A 20,341-nucleotide genomic window follows, 5' to 3' on the forward strand; every position below is an offset into this window, starting at 1 on the left:
ATACCATCTCACATATTTGTTAAATGGCTCATCAAGTTTTTGATCTAGTCAAATATTTTTACACCAACTTCTTATTTTTATTTTCCCATTAAAAGAGCAAGATCGGCATGTCTGAGCTGGATGATCCTCTTCTGGTAGTGTCATAGTTTCAAAACCTCTTCAGCCTCTTGCTGTAATATAGCACCTAGCACATCCTAAATTTCAAAAGACATAGCTTAATTCTTAGTAATTCAATATTCTACCAGCCAGTCCACATAAAGAAACATTTAATGATGCTTCTGTTGTTTTTTGAAGGGAATGTGGCAGCCATAGACAGAATTACATAAGCTTAATAAATAAATACTTTAATAACGTTTGAAATGTTACTTCTCAGACATTTTAACAATAACATGCAGATGTTACTCTTTACTCTTTAAAACACACTCTTTTAAAAGTTTGTGTTTTTTATTCTAGCCAGCAAACTAAACAGACACTGCTGTCAAAATGGAGGAACATGTTTCCTGGGGACTTTTTGCATATGCCCCAAATATTTCACTGGGAGACACTGTGAACATGATTCAAGGACCAGGTATGTAAAGTTACTTAGTACAAGTATACTTAATATTTTGAACTGTGCACCAAACACATATATAGGATATTTTAATACCTCTCTGCAGTTTCCCAGTGACCTACCTTGTTATGCTAACAAAGAACTTGATGGGTGTTACTAGATTTAAACCTTAATAGACCTAGGTTAACTTCAGATTGGATGAAGGATGGGAGTCTAGGGTGCGGTGCATTAGAGGACTTGTACTATTGTTTAATCTCGTGCTTTTACTTATGTTAGCTACTGTGATATGGCAAATTGAACAGCAGCGGCATATAAATATAATTATAAATAAACAATGGCTGAGATCACAAAGAGGTTCGTGTGTAGCCAAGCAGTGAGATATTTTTGTGCTACAGTGATCTAGTGGTGGCCATTTCTTAAACTTGAGGCCAGAGGGGCTGAGAAAAGGAAAATTGTGCCATTAACTCTTAAAGATGGGACCTTCAAAAATGTGCACTTTCCTATCCACACCGTTTGCAAGAGCACTTTAACTGTGATCTTTCCAAACAGATCATTTCAAAGTAGGCTTGGGAAAGAAGGAAATCCCAGAATGTGGATGATTAGGGGCTGATGTGTGGATGTTCCAAAATACCAGAGCAGAGCCTGGTCGTTTTAGTCCCTGACATTTTGCCAGTAACTGTGATGGGCATCCTCAGAGGGGGGAGCATGGCCACACAGCCCAGAAAACCCACAGCAGCCAGTTGACTCTGGACATGAAAGCCTTGGACAATTCTTATGGCAGAAACTTGCCTCTGACTCAATATCATTCAAAATAACCTAGAATTAGCATTACTAATATCAACTATTCTTTCTTTTTCTAGAATAGAAACACTGAATTTCTATACAGTATGCTTTGCATTTAAATCATAAGGGAAGGGAGGGGGCGACATCTCCCTCTACTTACTCCATAGGAAGTTTCAAAGAAAATGTGGCACTTAAAGAATCCAGGAAATATGAATGTGTATATAAGTATTTGTAACATTCTCCTTTTAAAATGCCTTTTGGTACAGTAATTTGCAAGTCTTTTGAACTGTAGAGGAATACCTTTATAATCTCTCCTTTGTGCCTACTTTACTGCTCAATTGAAATAGCTCAAAGAAAGTACAGAAAAGGGAGGATTTGAAAGCAGTCCATGAATATCATTCTCTGTTTCCATTCTACATAAAGTAGGTTGCTGAAATGGATTTTTAAATTTGTTTGGTTCAGGTTCCACAAAGGAGGAATTGCTTAATTGAAATCATCTTGAAACCAGTTCTGAAAAGTCACGACTTCCAGGAGACAACTTGCCTTCTCGTTTCATCATTATTATTTCCACTTCTATATCAACTTCTCTCTTGAATGAACAGAACAGAACAGAAAGGCCAGTCTTTCTACCATTCAGTACAAAAAAAAGTCTTTAAAGTATTTTGCCACTGGTGACAAGCGTATCCACTTTTAGCAACAAAATTGTCCAGTGGTTTAGAAAAGTTTGTTTTAAGTTTTATTTTGCATGAGAGCTAGCAGGGTGCAGCAGTTAAATTGTCAAAGAGTTGAATCCAAATAACTCATGTTCAGATCCCCTCTCTGCAATGAAAGTATGCTGGGTGCCCTTGGGCCAGTCATACACTCTCAGTTTAATCCACCTCACAGGGTTGTTGTGAAGATAAAATGGAGGACAGGAAAATGATGTGAGCTTCCTTTGTTCCTTATTAGAGAGTGAATATAATTTGAGAAAATAAATACATAAATTATAAAAGTGCACATACTTTAGCATATTCACAATTCAATCCTAAACAGATTTACACACTTCTAAACCCATTCAGTGGTAGAAGAAGCAGTGTTGGCTTTTATAACCTGCTTTTCACTGTTCGAAGGAGTCACAAAGCAGATTACAATCACTTTCCCTTCCTCACCCCACAACAGATACCCTGTGAGGTAGGTGAGGCTGAAAGAGCTCTGAGAACTGTGACTAGACTAGCCTAAAGTCACCCAGCTGGCTACATGTGGACGAGTGGAGAATCAAACATGGTTCTCCAGATTAGATGCCACCATTCTTAACCAGTACTGGCACTGTCATTAACCAACAGTTTACTTCTATTTAGTTGACACTACAGGAATTTCTGGAGACGAGAGAAACTAGAGAAAGTAGGCAATATTATTGCCACCAAGGACAGGCAGCTGGGTTCAAGGGCAGAGGAATGCGACATCTCAGACTTGCCTAGCGTGACAAGATGTGTAGCACTTGATACTCAACATGTGCAAACATACACAATGAACAGGATCTAACCCTCCTCCAAGCAGCCTTCCACCAGCCTTAGGAGATTTCTACCAACTTACATGGTTCTTCCATTGAAGGAAGAGGCTGGAGGAAGGATTCACACTTATTCAGTGGTGTGGTAGTACAGGGGTAGAAGGCACCCCTCCAGCCCTGTCAGGCACCATCTCCTAGGAGGAATGCACAGAGAAAGGAAAATTTGACTGCCACAAGTATAGGATCACTCAATATTAGAACAAAGAAAGTTATGATCTAAACATATATATTAAACACTTGGGGAAAGAGAATGGCTCCAGGAAAGGCCACATACTTTTCATGTATAATGGTTCAGAAATAGCTTCCCTGTCACATTGTTCTCTTATTTTAGGTCACAACTATTAGGAGTACTTAGAATATGGAACACTAACCATCATGTTAAGATTTTTTTTAATATTCTCAGACAAAGTTCAGATTTCCAAAGGTTAATTAGGCATACAGATGCCAATCCTCTACTTGGGACTTGAGGATGCCCCATAATTGCAGCTATAGACTGTAAAGATCAGTTCCCCTGGAGAAAATTGATGTTTTGGAGGGTGAATTCTATGGCACTGTACCCCACTGATGTCTCTATCCTACAAAGGCTCCATCCCCAAATTTCTAGGAATTTCCCAATCTGGATCTGACAACCCGAACCTTCCCCCATCCCCCACTAGTGGCTCAGGGAGACCTCCTGGCAACCCAACTTGGATAAGTATGGGTACTCACAAAATAATGACCATATAGTAAATTGATGGGTGTTAAATTCAGGCCAGACAAAACAGAGGGTTGGTAGTTTGCCCAAGGAGTACTTAACTTATCAGTACTTAAAGGATGGTGATTAAATGGAACTTTCATGTTTAGTGTTCAGAGGTAGTATGGTGCTGAATACTAAGACATCTGCATGAAAAAAAGACCTGAAGAGCTACTACCAGAAAGGGTAGTAGATAGTACTAGGCTGGATAGACAATTTCCCCCTAGCTTACCATAAGGTATATTTTCATAGTCCTACAGGGCAATCCAGACAAGCTGGACACTACAATAAGTGCTCCCTGCAGGTAGTATTATAGTAAGATGAAGCTCAGGCTGCATATTTTCCTGTCTATCCTGACAGCACTAGAAGACAGTTTTTCTTTGACATCAATGATATTTAAATATTTAAAACTCAGTTCTTCCAGTGGAAGATGGTTAAAATGTCAATTTAAACTAAATCAATCATGCTTGCATATGTAAATATTTATTTACCGCAGTTCTTGAGCATGGAAAATGAAATCGTATTATTTTCAAAAATATTTAACGGTTTCTGTTATTTCAAGAAATGAAATCGCTCAATGACAATTGTATATTTGCATTGCTTTCTTGTAAATATGTATTTGTAAATGCTTCTAGATAAATTAAAACATTTAAGTAGGTTACATTAGAAGTCTTTATATCGCTCTTTATACCTTATAGCCTTCTTATCTTATTTTTACTATTCTAATAAACTTGTAACCTACTATTTAACAAAGTACATAAAATGTGCTGATTCGGTTGATCTGATTGAATTTATATGAATATGTGAAAGTCTTTGATTGTAAGATTCTAAGGTCTCAATCCTGCATACCACTCTGGAAATCTTTCTCTGTATATGTGTGTATGTGTGTATGTATGAGACAGACAGGCAGGCAGGCAGGCAGACAGAATCTTGGTTAATTTTAATGATACTTGCTAGATGACATAACCATTATAAAACAAGCAAACTTTAACACTTCAAAGGAAGACATCTTTTTTCCTGTGTACAATGAAGAAGCACCAGATTAACACTTTTTGGAGCAATTTATTCATTATTTATTTAATTAGAAGGCTAGACATTTGTGCAATTCAGTAATTTAGTCCATACCACAAAGGGCATAGAACAGCATATAGGAAACAGGGTACTCTACACGTAGTTCTGCAAAGAGCTGTATACCTTGAAAATAAATCCATAGCCAGAGGTCACAGCCTTGGGCCCCCTGAGTGAAACCTTCTCATAACTTATTTAACTACAGAGAGCATTAGTTTCTGGATTCTATCATCCTATTTACATTTGGAGCCAGTATGAGCTTGGGATATAGAGCCAGTTTTATACTATACACTATGTATAAAATGTGGACTTGTAGGCATGAAATGCTGTATGCTGGCTGTTGTTAAGCCTCTTAAATCCAAATTGTCTCTGTGTTCAGAACAACACAATGTTACAGGGCCAAGGTAAAACACAGAACAACACAGTGTTACAGGGCCAAGATCACAGTGTTACAGGGCCAAGGTAAAATCAGGTCACTGTTTGGATTCTCTGAGACTGCTGAATAAACAAGGATAGGCATTAAATAATGCTGTCAGTCCTAATATGTGTAGATCAAGGAAATTAAGAAGTCTTTCTTGTCAAAACAACACAACATCTAGGGTCAAATCTACATTTCATTGCTCCCACCCTAAAGCATTAAGTCCAATATTAACCAATAACCATAGATAAGGTTTGCAGGTGTTGTGCTAGGAAATTTTAATACAATCTCATTATTCTTTTTCCCAGCATTGCTGTATAATGCAGACCGATGCATAGGTTATGATCGCCTGACTTCTCAGTTTTCTATCCAGCAAGCCAAGGGATTTCTGTCTTATTTCATTCTGTCCTTTCCCTGTTCATTTTTTCCCCAGCAGTTTAGAGTGGGAAAAATTCAAAGGTATTTGTTTCACATTGAGAAGACTGTGACTGCTGCAGTGTGTCTATCTTCAGCCTGTTTGCTGCATCATGCATAAGCATGGCTAGCTTCTGAGTCACGTCGTAGAATACTTGTAAAACCATTCAGACCTCAAACCAAGTGCTGCCAAGACCACTCCTCCATGGTGAGAAAACAGATGAAAGATGTATCTAAATATTTGCTTTGACTTTTGCCCCACCTGGGACAGTTCCAGGTTTTAGTGGACCATAGGCAGAGTGCACACATGAGCCCCCAAACTCCATGGCTGGCAGCCTTCCAGGGACTCACCTCAAGAGACAAGAAGGCACCATCCCTTACTCATTCAGCCCCTGCCCATATTTCCCTCTTACACCCATAGTCCCTTCCTTGGCATATTTACTTGAACTCAATGGGCTTTGCTTTAGTCTAAGCACAGAGGAATGTGTTTTGGTGCACTTGCACTTCTGCCTGCGTCTCCCACTTGCTCACCCAGTGAGTCACCCACCTGGGCTCCCAGCTGCTCATCCACTCTTCAGACAGTGAGGAAAGTGGCATTGCGGCCACATGTGCTGCTTACTGCCACTGCTCATGTGGTGGTGGTGGCAGGCAGTCCATGGAGGAAGGCTCAGTGGCCTCACATCTGCCACTACCATCGTGTTTCAGAATACATGAAAAAGTGGGTATCTTGACCTTAGACTAGACTGCAATTAACACAAACTTAAAGTGTGATCTTTCTGTGTTTAAAGCTCTTAACACACAGTAATCCTCACAGCAGCTCTATAAAGGATTCTCATACTGCAAATGAGAGGAAGAGAAACAAAGACAGAGCAGCTTTCCTATGGCCACCATGTGAGCTCATCTCAGATGCAAGGTTTGAAATGAGGGCCTGCCAGATCACACCAACATGCATAGTTACCAATACCTCCACAAAGGCGCTTCTCTCCAATAAAGCTCTAAATTAATCAATAGCAACCCGGAGACAGCAATCCCTTGTGGGAATATTCAGTAGCGGTCAATGTCTGAGGGCTTCTTGTTCTCAAGATTAGACAATTTAAAGGTAGACAGAAGCAAAAGGAAGAGAGGGGGCAACCAAAAAGTTGAATAATAAACAGAACATCACTTCTACAGTGGCATCTCAATGACCTAGAAAGCAATCCTAAGCAAGTCATCGCAAACCCCTACTTACTCCTCATTCTATCACTGTAACAGTGCAATCCTAAGCATCTGCACCTTTCTAAGACCAGTGAACTCAACTTTCTTAGGATGGCACTATGAGTCATTTGCAAGAGAAGCTTGCCATGCAACCATCAGTTCATATAAATGTACTTGTTTTTAGTGCATACACAGATGGCAGGTTTATAAAAATAAAAGGATGACTGATTTTTATGGAGAAAAAAGAACTGACAGCAAAATGGCATCTGTACTGAAACTCTGGTGGACAATGTAATGTTTGTAACCAGTCCTTTTAAGTTCTGAATTTTGACTTTAAATTGATGTGCCTTTCTCTGATCCCTTTATACTAATGCATTACATTTAGAAACTGGAGTGATGCTGACCTATTTGGGTCTCTGGATGAAAAAGTCTATAATTCAACATTGTATAGAGATACATTTTTGGATGGCAATAGAAAACAAAACCTCTTTGGTCACGATTAGGTATTCCATTGCTCATAAATTTGCCAATCACATCTCCTAAGTAACGGTGACAATACTGAAGAAAGAAACCATTAAAGGCAGATAGTCTTTAAGTAGGTTGGTTGATTGGTTTGCATACATTATTTATAGTTTGCCTTACAGTGACCCATGGTGGATTACACAGAGTGAGTGTAATCAAGAAAGTAGTCAAGAAAATGTAAACAACAAATTATTATTTGGATTGTAGAATCAACCAGAAATCTAAAAAACAGAAGCAAAGCATAAGTGCTAGCATTACACATTAAATGATGCAAAATTACATAGTAGGATCCAGCTTACAGTAAGCTATACATAGTAGAATAGTGCCTAATAATTTGTTCAAGAAACTTGGTGAGTCATTTTGTACAGTGTTACCCTGTTGCCTGCAAAGAAAATCTCTCTTGAACAATTCCATTTTGCAGAGCCAGCATGGTGTAGTGGTTAAGAGTAGAGGCCTCTAATCTGGATTCCCCAGGCCTCCACAAGGCCAACAGGGTGACCTTGGGCTAGTCACAGTTCTCAGAGCTCTTTCAGCCTCACCTACCTTTCAGGGGGTCTGTTGCAGGAATTGTAAGCTGCTTTGAGACTCCTTCAGGTAGTGAAAAGCAGGGTATAAAATCAAACTCTTCTTCCATACTTAGCAAACATCCAAAGGAGTGGGTACCTTTCTGAACTCCTTAGGCTGGTCATTCCACAATGTGGAAGCCATTACAGAGATGGCACATGTGCAGAAAGTTGTTGATTTTGTCCATTTGCAGGTTAGCACCTGCAGAAAACCCTGCTCAGATAGGTTAAGCTGTTTTGGCACAACATAGGGGGACCCTCCATCCGTGACCATGAAGGGCTTTGATTGTGATAGCTGGTACTTCAAATTGACCCTGGTAACTCCAGTGCATGTTTCATCTAGTTCCCAATAATAGCCAAGCTGCAGCATATTTCTCCAACTGGAGTTTCTGAACTGATTTTGAGGGAAGACTATGGTACAGTTCATTACAGTAATCTAGATGTCACCATGGCATGGATCCCGATGGCCAGATCAGCCAAGATAAGGGGTACTTTTCAAGTGAGGCTGGGTTGGAAGAAAAGCTTTTTTGCAAATCCATCAGTTTGCTTCTACAGCAATAAGGTTGGGTCCAGTGTAACCCCATAATCTTAACTGAATTGGCAAGGGTCAGCTAAACCCCATCAAAAGTGGAGAGTGCAATGTCCTTCAAGCCCTCCACCTTCTCAACATGTATTACTTCTTTCCAGGATTTAGTTTCAATTTGTTCACTCTTGAACTTTTCATCACTATCAGCTTGTATTTTTTCTGACTCAGTTGTATTACTTTTGACACCACAGGAGGATTCATACCAAGTATTGTTGACACACAGGATAGTGTCTTTCCATTTGAATTGCATTTCACTTTAAGTCTTTTTTTGCAAGCAGTGGCATTAGTGCATAGAAGAGCTGTCATTTCCTGCCCCTTCTTGAGTCTGGCAGGTAATTTCCTAAATGCTTGGCCTCCTTCACACTTTAAAAGTTGTGGGGGCTTTTTTCCCAAACACCATAGAAATGAGAAAAGGAAACATTATCCATTTACATTATTTTTTGCAATGTCCTCAAGTCAGAACCTGCTGTCACTTACTGCTTTCTAACAACATTAAACTGGGGCCATTTTTTAGAGCCATAAAATGTGTTTCTGTTACATTAATCACAAGACCTGCTGTCATGTCTCAACTATTCATTCCACATTACAACAGAAAATGGTTTTCAGTGAACTGTGGCAGAAGCTTTACAAGACCCAGCAAAAAACTAGCAGCGATTCAGAGGCCTAAAACTACTTCCCAAAGCTCTAGGTTTTCCCAAAACTCCCTCAGATCTGCTTGTGGGAGGAGGGGAGTGCATCGTATGGGAGTGGGGAAGAATGCCATAAATTATCACAACAGGTCTGCATCACCTGGAATGAACATAGGCATGTTGGGAGCAACACTGTGGCTTTTGGGCAAAAACTCTAAGGTAGACTTTGCTTCTAATCATAGATTCTTGCCCAAAAAACAGAGCATAATTATCTCCAATCTGACCTCCCCAGATGTGCTTTATATTAGCGGTCCCCAACCTGTGGGCCGCGGACCACATGTGGTCTGTCGACTAATTGGAGGTGGGCCCCGAAGGACGCCTTCTCCCCCCCCCCGGCCCTTTACAACACACTTCGGGTGTCATTGTCTCCCATCACTCCCAGATGGGACTATCTCATTGCAGAGAAACAAGCTCAGGGTTCCCATTGATAAAAAGGTTGGGGACCACTGCTTTATATCACTTCCGGGTGACATAGACATGTTCATTAATTTCCAACATTCTTTCCATTTGTGAGGGTTAATTGGGGGGAGAGGTGAAAGCAGGGGACCCCCACCCTGCCTGGTCTAGCAACCCTACAAAACTCCCTCCCATTTGAAAGTGCACCTTTTTTCATGAAACCACTACTGACACATCTCCTTCAGTCCTTATTAAGAGTGATGTAAATGAACTTTTTCCGAGTTCCCTTTTACTTCCATCTTTCTCCCTCCCTCCTGATTATTTCTCCAGTATGTGAATATATACTCCTTAAACTAGGCCTCTCTCCTTTTATTATTCTGTAAGTTACTTTGCATCTTAATGACATTGTATTACTCAAGTGTGATGGAAACTGAGGTTATAGTTATGGACTGTCCATTTATACTAATTAACATCCTCCTAAACAGAGTTGCATAACTCCAAGTGCACTAAAATTAGAAAGCGTAACTTTACTTAGGGTAGACCTGTTAAAAACTGATAGAAAGCCACCTCCCCCATATCTTTCTCTCCCAGCACAGTTTTATTTACATGTTATTTGTATTAAATTTTAGATTCTATCCCCTCTCCACTACCATCCATGATTACATCATCTTCTATGCACTCCTCACTACTTATAGGCTCTCCACCATTGCTCAACTAAGCACCCATGCCCTATAAGCCCATCACTACCCATGCTCCCAGCCACATGCATCACCTGCATGACACTTCCCTGGTGACTCTGGACAACATGTGCAGCCAGGTGGAAGGGCAGCCACATGGGAAAAGGGGACAATAGCAGCCTCTCCACTTTGGGTATGCTGAAGCCAGTCCTTGCTTCCAAGTAATTACCCTGAAGAATAATGTCACATATCACTAAACATTATAAAGTTGAAGTAGTGGGCAGCCAACTCACTCCCTACCAGATTGGCCCTCCCTGGGGGTGTGCTGCCAATAGGGAAATGCCACACTGACAATGAGAGCCAATCAGTTCAAATTGCAATATGCCAATGACAGCCAATCAGCTCAAATTAAAATATGCCAATGGGGGCCAATTAGTTCAAATTACATGCTGACAACTAAATCCCTACCTGATTGGTGCTTCCTGGGGGTGTGCAGCCTATAGGCGAGAGCACTCTTCCAATGAAGGCCAGTTGTGGGGCTTATCTGTCCTCTTCCTGCTGCTTGCTGGGTAGAAGAGATGCTGGCCTCTCTGAAAGGCCCGGCTCCTGGTAAGTTACTCCATTTCCTATCAGGCAAGAGAGGGAAGGCAGCTGCCTCCTTTGCTGGTCTCAGGTTTCAGCTCTCTGCTGGATGGTAGCACAGACAAACTAGCAAGGGAGGCAGAGATAAGCAGTATTTCAAAAACAGAATGCCAAGGGACAGAAAGAATGCAATGAATGTCTTCACTCAGTCTAGTGAGTGAAGGGTTCTTTCAGGCAGTCCAAGGGCATCAGCAAAAAGAGCAAGGTCACAGGTCATGTCCACAACCCAGGCCTCTCAGCATCAAGTTAAAACAGGCTGTCAGCAGCCTCTCAGTCCATACTCTTTGATGACTCCCAGTATTCTGCAGTCAGCAACTGTCTTGCTAGCATGGTGTGGTGCCTTTTAGACTGGAGCTTTCTTCCATTGTGTAATTGGCTCAGATGAGGTAAGTGGGCTGACAAGGCAGGGAACTGCAGCTGGAGGCTGGCCACAAGAATGAGGAGCTCCTATAACAACTTTGGAATCTAAGCCCTGGTTTGTCTGCAGATCCATTCCCTCCTGCTGGTCAGAGCTGTCTGCCTTTTGAACATCTGGCTGGGCTAATCTCTCATCCAGCTGAGGCTCAGGTGAAACTGGAAGCTCCTGTCAAGGCTTTTCCTATGAGGAGACTTCCCTAACAGGACCTGGGCTCACAACACCTCTGCATGGCCCTGCAGCTGGTCATCGGAGCACTCTTTGCTTACCCTCACCCTCTGTCCTCTGGTGCTGGTGGGATCCAGCAGCCTTCCTGACCCAGCCTGGTCCTTGGGAGATATGAGGGGATGGGAAGGAGGCAGTCCCCCCCCACACACACACACAGCCTTACCTGTCCAGCTGTCCTTTGGGAGATGTGGGGGTGAGTGGGAAGGAGGCAGTCCACCTACCATGACCTTCCCTACCCAGCCAGACACAGCCTTTGGGAGATGTAGGGGGCAGGAAGGAGGCAACCCATCTCCCTATGACCTTCACTACCAGGCCTGCCCATTGTGAGATGTGAGGGAGGGGGTAGGAAGGAGGCATTTCCCCATGGCTTTTCCTGCCTGGCATAGTCTTTGGGAGATGTGGGGTGGATGGGAAGGGGGCAGACTGCTCCAGGAAGACCATACATGATGGGCCAGTCTGGTAGGGAGTGCATTGTCTGGATGCAATTTGAACTAATCTCCCTATTGACTGCACATTCCCAGGGAGGGACAATCAGGTAGGAATTGAGTTGTCTACATGCAATTGGCTCTCATTGGCAGACTACAATTTGAACTGATTTGTCCTAACAGACAGTGCAATTTGCATTGTTTGGCCCTCATTCGCAGAGTGCAATTTGAACTGTTTAGTTTTCATTGGCAGATCTCATTGGTATCACATCCCCAGGGAGGGCCAATCAGGTAGTGAGTGAGTTGCCTGCACACAACTTCAACTTTATTTATTTATATTCAATTTTTTATCCCACCTCTCTTCACAAACGATGCCTTAAGGTGGCTTACAGAATAAAACTTTAAGAACAGAGTAAATTCATAAAATCTCATTAAAAATTAAGAGAACAGTATCCCCAATCTCAACAATTATACAGATGGTGGTATAGGCTCAAAAGTATACCCCCCCCCCAAATCCAATTTAGCTAATCCCAACCAGGACATGGTCCCAGTGATGTTAACTGGGCTTTGATCTTCCATGTTCCATAAGGGGATGCCTAGGATAGGGTGGGACCCCCTCCTCATAACTCCGATCACCCCCCAGGCCTCAACCAAATGCCTTGTGGAAGAGCTACGTCTTGCAGGCCCTGCAGAACATATGTAGCTCTGTCAGGGCCCTTAGCTCTTCTGGGAGCTCATTGCACCATGTAGGGACCAGGGCCAATACGGGCCAATAAGGCCCTGGCCTGATTGAGGTCAGGTGAATCCCCTGGGGGCCTGGAACAACCAGCAAATTCCTAACCTCAGTGCATAAAGCCCTGTGTGGGGCATACGCAGATAAATGGTCCCTCAGATAGGTAGGCCCCAAGCTGCATATAGCCTTGAAGGTCAAAACCAGAACCTTGAACTTGATCTGGAAGCAAACGGGCAACCAGTGTAGCTGTCTCAACACTGGCTGAATGTGGGCCATCCATGATATACTAGTAAAGATTTTGGCAGCCACATTCTGTACCAGCTGCAGTTCCCAGGTCAAATACAAGGGTAGGCCCGCATAGAGTGAGTTACAGAAGTCTAGTTTGGAAGCTACTGTTGCCATCCAGTGCCCCAGCTTCCATGGCTCACCAGCCCCCACTGCCCCCAGCTTGCCCAGCAGCAACATAATTATGCAACAACAGCTTATCCTTATCCATTCGTCCTCTTAATATTTGTGAAACAACCCTGGAGATGGAGAGTGTCCTGGCTGTCTGAGTTGGAATAGGGCCACTCAGGGTGCAGCCAGGAAAGCTGGCTGCACTCTGATTGGTCCTGCACCTACAGCTCCCTCCCTGGATGCTAGACACTTTGTTCTCAGAGCTGCAGGAGCCAAGGTGTGTGAGAGAGACACAGAGAGCCCTGCCAAACTGCAAACCAGCCCTGATTACCTGTTATAGCGAGGGAGATAGAGAAAGAGAGAGAGAGAGACAGACAGAGAGAGCCACCCAAACGAGCTGTCATTCCCTGCTACCTCCTATGGTTCCTGCTGCAATGGAGAGAGAGAGAGAGATTTGCACCGGCTGCTGTCCCCTGGGTCCTAACGCCCATTGCATTTCTGGTTGCAGTGCTGCAGAGCAGTGGGAGGCAAAGATGGTGAGCAGCCAAGCCAGGCTCTGTTCAGTGGCAGAAGAAGCCAATTCCTAAACTGTGCATCTAAAGAAACACATGTGTTGCAAGAGAATGGGCAATGTATTGTAAAGTAAACAAATCAATTAAAAGACAGTTGCCCTGGAGGGACAGACCAGACCCACGCGTTGAAATTAACTCAAAAGAAATTCCCTCTAAACACCAGGAAGAAGTTCCTGACAGAGTGGTTTCTCAGTGGAACAGGCTTCCCCAGGAGGTGGTGGGTTCTCCATCCTCTCAGTCTAACTTATCTTACAAGATTGTTGTGATGGTAAAATGGAGCTCCAAATAAAAATGATTCTTTCTACACATGTATGAGAGGCAGTTCTTTGCAAGCAACAGTACACAGATGTTTTCTATATACTTTTAGCTACTTTATATTTACACTGAACTGAGATAAGATCATTGATCACTGACTTCTTTTTTGTAGACTTCAAATGTGAAGAATGAAGAGGCTTTCATGTAATTTGTGATCACAAGGGCCAATTTACTAACAAAGAACTTGGAAATTAAAATGTCAGACAAGCTAATGGAAGGTTTGATGAGTTGCTCTGCTGTTCATGAAGATTATATTCATTCTAATAGCTTGATTATAAAAAACATTTCAAGTAGGGTCAGGAGAGAAAAATTTTCAGCCTGCACAGTGCTTGAATCAGTGGGATTTTGCTGGCACAGCATTTTGATTAATGTGATACTTTCAAACTTAAACTAACGGAAATTCTGCCGGGCCTACAAAATGGAGCTATTCTACTGGGCTCATGATCAAGGCCAGAAATACAATCTACCATATACCTCCCCCTCACCCCTCCCTTCTCCCCCCCCCCCAGCTTCAGCTCAGGGCTCGGTCCCAGATGCAGCGGGCCTGCTCCAAGCCCCGAGCTGAAGCCTGCTCCAGCCACCCCCTTCCCCACCAAGTCTGGGACGGGCCAAGGGGCCAATCAGGAGCTGAGTGCTGTGTGGCTCCCATTTGTTCCCTTCAAGTTTTTATCCCGGACTCGCTCCGCCCCTTTCTCCTCCCACATAGGCCTTACCCTTTTATTTTTACCACTCCTGCAAGAGCGGTTTACAGATGGTGCCCAGTGATGAAACCATCAGGCCAGAAGGTACCCAACAAGTGACTGAGTAAGGGACTGCAGCAAGTAGCCCTAGATATTATGACATGCCTGGGGCAAATCCAGCAGGAACGCCTGTTGCTGATGTTGCCAGTGGTGAATGCAAGGAACTGTGCTTTACGAAGATGCACCAAATAGTAACTTGGAATGTTAGAGGAATGACTCAAGGAAAATTGCAAATTGTCAAAAGAGAAATCATCAGATTGAATAATGGCATTAGTGAATTACATTGGACACATGATGATTTCTTTCAATCAGAGGATTTCACCATCTACTATTGAGGCCACATCTCCATAAAAAAGAATGGTGTGGGTTTTATTGCAAGCAAAAAAATTTCTTGAGCAGTGGAAAGCTTTTTGATGATCAATGATCAAATCATGACAATCCAAATTTGTGCGAAGCTAATGAATATCATAGCTGGCCAAGTATACGCTCCGACAACTGATTCAACAGAGGTGGAAATTGAAGATTTCTGTACCTCCATTCAAGCCACAAGTACTCAAGAAGGATGTCATTTGCATAATGGATGACTTGAATGCAAAAGTTGACATGCAAGTGGAGAGAGACATTACTGGCAACCTCCGACTTGGAGAAAGGAACGATACAGGAACAATTCTGTTATGAAAATTGGTTTTGCATCATGAACACTTGGTTCAAACAGCATAAATGTCACCTATACACTTGGACATCACTAAATGGACTACACAAGGACAAAATTGACTATATCTTATGCAGGGAGGCATGAGGGGAAGCAGTATAAACATGTAATAAACAAACAAATAAATAATATAATATAGAGGTAGTAAACCTCTCCATCTGAAAGACAGCAGCAGGGCAGAACTTTGTTGTTTATGACTGGTCCTCTAGCTAGCTGGCTGTCATATGCTGGGACTGACAACCATTGCTCTGTTTACCATAAGATGGTAAACATCTTATGTTGTGTTCTTATCCTTGCCTGATAACTTAGAAAGCTTTTGTCAATTAGGGGTAATAATCTATGATAGCTTTATGTCTTCAAATATGAACTGATATTTTGGCCGCTCAAAAAGACTGACATCTCTCTTCATGCAATCTGTTCTCCCTTTTCAAGGAGCAGTTTGATTTTTGAGGTCTACTCCTGCCCTGCCAATGGGGACTGGAAGTGAACATGGAATTTATTCAGCACCATAATACTATAACACGTAAGGCAATTGTTCCAAAAGTATAGTCCTTTAAACAAATAATTCAGAGGAGTTTTTATTATTACAAGCCATTTCTACCAGTGACAGGGGACAAAATAGAACGAATGCAAACAGAACACCAAGGCAAAAATGCATACAATTTATAGATTAGAAAGACCTACAGGGTCATCTAATCTGTTTCTCTGCCAGTGCAGGATTGCCGTTTTAGAAAAGTGCCTAACCTGATCATAGATGTCTCAAGGATGGTATTTTAAACATTTTAACTGACAAAAAACTGATATTAGTGTGTTAGGGCACCTAAGGTCACCCTTTCCCATACTTTTCTAGCCTCTTTTCCATATTTTCCATTCCCATTTTTACAATTCTTTTTCTTCAGAATGTTCTCGTTCTTCCCTTTGCCCATCTTTTTAAGACTTTGCCCCCCTTCCTCTCTATTTTGCTTTTCTTTTCATTTTCAGGTAATAGTTCCCTGTTCCTTTCACATCTTTCCCCCCTCCCCACTTTGCACCTCTAGGATTTGGTTTGAGTCAGTGCTGAATTTGAATCAACCAGATATCCAACATATTCCAGTACTAGGGGTTAATGATGCCTATACTCCTATTATGACAGATTTCCAGCCTCCCCTTCCCTTTGCCCACTAGTGCTTCAGAGGCAGAAGGAAGAAATGGGGGGGGGAGTACACACCTGCCTCATGCCAATGAACATGGTGAATACTCTAGCATTTACAAAGATCAGTGTTTTGGTGAATGTCAGAGCATCTAAAAACCTTCCAGTTTTTACCATATGTGATATCAGCATGCCAATATCTCACCAGTGGGCCAGGCCCCACCCCAGATTTCTCCTGGAGCTTGATGCTTGCAGCCTTAGGGTTAATGTTGAAGATATTAAGTAACAGCAAGAATAAAACTCCATACGCAAAGTACTTTATCACTGAGTAACTCCCATATGTGACCATATATTGGGTAGATGGTAAACATCATTTAAGCATTAACTAGAAGGCAGAGGGGTGAAAAGGAGTGATCAGACAACATCAATATGTTTTCCCTTCTCTGGGATATATCAGCTCACAAGCCTAACTATGCATTGTACTTTTCCAAGGTCTGTTCTTAAGTCTAGTCAACAAATAATATCCAGAAGTTCCATGCTTGGACCTCAGTGACCACACATGCAGGGGCCCAGTTCAGACTAGGACTATTTAGTGCATGGAAAGGTGACTGTTTCAGGTCCATTCTCCAAACCTGGAACAGCTCTTGGGAGCTACCATTGGCCTTTCTGGGGAACTTCAATGTATACTAATGGACAGCATATGTACATCTAGTAGTTTCCCCAGTAGTGGTTCCTTGGGGCTATTTCAGTTCAGAAAAATCATGCAGAGAGAGATGTATGACCCCGCTCTATAAAAGCCCTGCTGAATCATATGCATCATCATCCTGATCCAAATCAAGCCCTTATATATCTGGGAACTGAGTCTGTCAACTGACCATGGGGACAACCCTACAAATGTCTCCAAATTCTCTTCTTATGAATTGTAACAAGACTCAGCAAAGACACACTGCTTTCAGAGGCACTGATCTTCTATCCTATGCATTATTATTTTATATGTATTTTATTTATATGTATTTTATTTCTAAGAGCCTCTTGTGGCGCAAAGTGGTAAGGCAGCTGTCTGAAAGCTTTGCCCATGAGGCTGGGAGTTCAATCCCAGCAGCCGGCTCAAGGTTGACTCAGCCTTCCATCCTTCCAAGGTTGGTAAAATGAGTACCCAGCTTGCTGGGGGGTAAACGGTAATGACTGGGGAAGGCACTGGCAAACCACCCCGTATTGAGTCTGCCATGAAAACGCTAGAGGGCGTCACCCCAAGGGTCAGACATGACTCGGTGCTTGCACAGGGGATACCTTTACCTTTACCTTTTTATTTTATTTCTATACCATCTTCCCAGTGGATCAGCTCAGGGCAGTGGACAACATGTAAACATAATCACATCAATTAAAAACATACAATAAAATAAGATTGAAACTAAAACTACAAGCCGCCTGAAACTCAGCCCCTCCAAAACAGAGGTCCTGGGGCTGGCCAGAAGGCGACAGGACCTTCCCTGCTCAGATGGGGTGCAACTGACATCAGCACCATTTGCCAGAAAATTGGGGGTGATTTTTGATGCCTCATTATCTATGGAGGCTCAGGTCACTAAGGTAGCCCAGACGGTATTTTTCCACCTGCACCAAGCATGGCTACTACTGCCCTACCTGTTCTCAGACCACTTGGCCACAATGATCCATGCAACAGTCACTTCCAAAGTAGACTTCTCTACGTCGGCCTACCCTTGTCTTTGACCCAGGAACTGCAGCTGGTACAGAATGTGGTTGCCAAGGTCTTTACTAGAACATCATGGATGGCCCACATTCAGCCGGCATTGAGGCAGCTGCACTGGTAGCTGGGTTGCTACCAGATCAAGTTCAAGGTATTGGTTTTGACCCTTAAGGCTATACACAGCTTGGTTCCTACCTACTTGCAGGACCACATACCTGCTTATGCCCCCTGCAGGGCACGTAACTCTGTGGGTATGAAACTGCTGGTTGTCCCAGGGCCCTGGGAGGTACAACTGGCCTCGACCAGGGCCAGAGATTTTTCAGACCTGGCCCCTACCTAGTGCAATGAGTTCTCAGAAGAGCTGCAGGCCTTGACAGAGCTTTCGTAGTTTCACAGGGCCTGCAAGATGGAGCTCTTCCACCAGGCATTTTCTTGAGCCTGAGAGGAGAGCCCAGGATTATAAGATCAGGTTCTCCCCCCCCCCCCGCAACTTCTTAGTATTCCTGGGCTATGTGATAGACCATGCCTGGGACCATTGGGCCAGCGAATCCCCTGTCTTACATCATATTCAACTGTGATGGCTTGACTGTGGTTGTCGAGACATTGAGAAGTGGGGGAGATTTGTATTTTAACCACCATCGATTTCTGATTTGGGATTTTGGGGTATTAATGTAATCTGGTTTGATGTTTTTATTGTTTTATCAATGTTTTATGTTATATTTTATTGACTGTAACCCACCATAAGCTGACTTTGTTGGGAGTGGCGGTATAAAAATGTGATAATAAATAAATAGATAAATTGTGCAACAGTGTCAGCATCAGTCAGATATTATATCACTCACCTCTAGAACTAGACTGCAGTCCAGAGGTGGTTTTAATAGCTGACTTTGATAGGGAGGGCCCAGTAGATGTTGGGCCCAGTAGATTTAGTGGCCCTAACCAAAAGTCTGGTGGAAGAGCTCTGTCTTACAGGACCCGCAGAACTGTGCTAGTTCTGTCAGGGCCGAAATGTGCTCTGGGAGCTCATTCCACAAGGTGGGTCTATGATAGAAAATGCCCTGGTCTAGTTGAGGTCAGACATGCTTCCTTGGGGCCAAGGTCACCAACTGGGTGGTATTTGAAGAGTTCTTTGGGAGATATAGGTACAAAGGTGGCCTCTCAGATACGTAGGTCCAGGACCGCAAATGGCCTTATGGGTAAGTACAAGAACTTTAAATTTGATCTAGAATTCAACCAGAAGCCAGTGCAGCTGCCAAAGCACTGGCTGAATATGGATCCTCCAAGATGTTCCTGTGAGGACTCTGGCAGCTGTGTTCTGGACCTAATCGAGTGGTGACTGTTGTATGGAGAACTGTGGCTAGGTATTCTGGGACTAGGTAGGGCACTAGGCTGTGTGGTGATGGTAAAATGCTAGCCTTGCTACTTTTGTGACTTGCGCCTTCATAGAGAGGGAGGCATCAAAAATCATGCCCAGATTTCTAGCCGAGTGTGAGACCAACAGCCGCACCCCATTCAGACAGGGCAAGTGCACATCCTTGCCAGGTCCCTTCTTACCCAACCACAGTAACTCCATCTTTGAAGGGGGTTGAGTTTCAGGCAACTCTGTTCAATCCACCCTATCACTGCTTCCAGGCATGTAGCAAAATTGTCTGGAGATGAATCCAGGTGGCTTTCCATCAAGAGGTAGAGCTGGGTGTCATCTGCATATTGATGGCACAAAAGCCCAAAACTCCAGACCAGCTGGCCCAGAGGGTATATAAATATGTTGAGCAATTTCAGCATCTTAAGTATACTTAATAATACATCTCACTGAAATGTAGTCTGAGTAAACATGCATAGCACTGTGTTGAGAGTATTTAAAAAGCAGAAGTACTACTTCTTGTATTCAAAGATCAAAAGAGCAGTCCTAAACAGTTCCACTCTGCATCCTACTCAGGGGCATACTTCCAGGAAAATGTACGTAGAGTTGCACTGTGAGGTATCTGATTAAAGGAGCTCTTGAAAGCTAAGGGCTCCAGAATCTCTGGACTCGTATCTAGCTGTTATACTGCAGATGAACCTACTACCTTCTAAAACAGATGGATGTTTAGAAAGCTAACAAGAATTTACTGAATATTGTGAACATTAACATTTATTTAACCAAATATTTTAAGTAAATTAATTTTTGACACCCAAGGAGCTGGCAAATCA

General features: G+C 42.8%; 1 protein-coding gene across 1 annotated transcript in view; it reads right to left on the reverse strand.

Moving 5' to 3' along the window:
- LRRC2 (leucine rich repeat containing 2) overlaps positions 1-10,809 on the reverse strand; it is a 179,880-nt gene extending 169,071 nt beyond the window's left edge. The window contains exon 1 of the mRNA XM_077344525.1: positions 10,608-10,809. The gene's annotated coding sequence lies outside the window, so the exon portion shown is untranslated. The remainder of the gene's footprint in view (positions 1-10,607) is intronic.
- Positions 10,810-20,341: the final 9,532 nt, after the last annotated feature.

The sequence above is a fragment of the Paroedura picta genome, chromosome 7 (assembly GCF_049243985.1).
Source record: "Paroedura picta isolate Pp20150507F chromosome 7, Ppicta_v3.0, whole genome shotgun sequence".
NCBI lineage: Eukaryota > Metazoa > Chordata > Lepidosauria > Squamata > Gekkonidae > Paroedura > Paroedura picta.